Source organism: Rattus norvegicus, chromosome 10 (assembly GCF_021556685.1).
Source record: "Rattus norvegicus strain SHRSP/BbbUtx chromosome 10, alternate assembly SHRSP_T2T, whole genome shotgun sequence".
NCBI lineage: Eukaryota > Metazoa > Chordata > Mammalia > Rodentia > Muridae > Rattus > Rattus norvegicus.
Genome location: NC_141543.1, coordinates 80,815,001 through 80,816,202, shown reverse-complemented (window position 1 = coordinate 80,816,202; position 1,202 = coordinate 80,815,001).

Sequence of the window (1,202 nt, the reverse complement as noted above, 5' to 3'; positions counted from 1 at the left end):
TCCCCCAAACAGCGCCACCAGCTGGACACCAAATGCTTAGACACTCAAGCCTGTGGGTTCACATTCAAACTACACCATGGCATGAGAGAACTTCAGATGAGAAGCTCTTGGTGTGGTTCATACTGCGATAATGGTAATTGAAACGCCCCAGGGAAGGTTCTGTACTGCTGTCTTCAACTTCACAGATAGGATACTTATTCAGAAAATTGGAGGCTCTCTCAAATTCAGGTACCCAATAAGTAACTCAGGTGGGATAAGCAGATCCTCATTCATTAAACTCTACCCCCTTCATCAATTAACACATGATTACATTAGCCAAACAGTGATGGTGTCCTTGCTATTTTTATACCATTTCATACAATTCCACTTGCAACATTCTTCTAGGATTTAAACTTAAATTATACAAAAGCTATGTCTTTTCTACGTATCATTTTTTTTCTTGGCAGTGCTAGAGATTGACCCTAGGAACTGCAGCATGCTGGCAACACCGTACTACTCAGCTAGAGCCCCAGCCCTTTTCTACACATCCTTAAAGGATTTCAAGTGGTGTCTCCACCATAAAGTAGGTGACCTTTATGAAATGGGCCATTATCGCTTATTAAATAGTAAAACGTTTACACATTTGAAAAGCCATTGCTTCGTGGGCTGAAGGGAGAGGAGGGACCGGACTTCCCAATCCAATATGGAGGCACTCAGTTTTAAGTCAACAAAGGCTACCGAGCTCCAGTCTGCCTTCATTTCTACCCAGATCATTTTGTCAGAAGAAAGATGTCATGGTCCACCAGGAGAATCAGCCATGGAGAAGGACAAGACAGATTAAGCACACCCATCACCACCAGCTCAGCATAGTGAACAAGCAATACAGTTTGTCATCTATAACGTGTTATCCCTGTGACCTGGACTGGGGTCCTCCTTCATGTGAAGTCCCAGAACATGGCTGCTGTGGATGCTGAGGTGAGAGAGAAGGAAGCGTGTTCTCAGACAGCCTGTCAGCTGCTTTCTTGTGCCCCTGGGTTTAAGAGAGAAAATTCCCCAGTGCACCTTTGGGGGGGGTGGGAGCTGGGTTCCTGGAAATGAGAGAAATAACTGTGTTGCGTCAGCACAAACTTAGGTCTTTTAACTTAGTGTGCTGGGATTTCTGCCCCCACCACCCTCTCTATGCGTTCCCATCTTCTTTTCTTTCTTTTTTTTTCTTTTTTTCG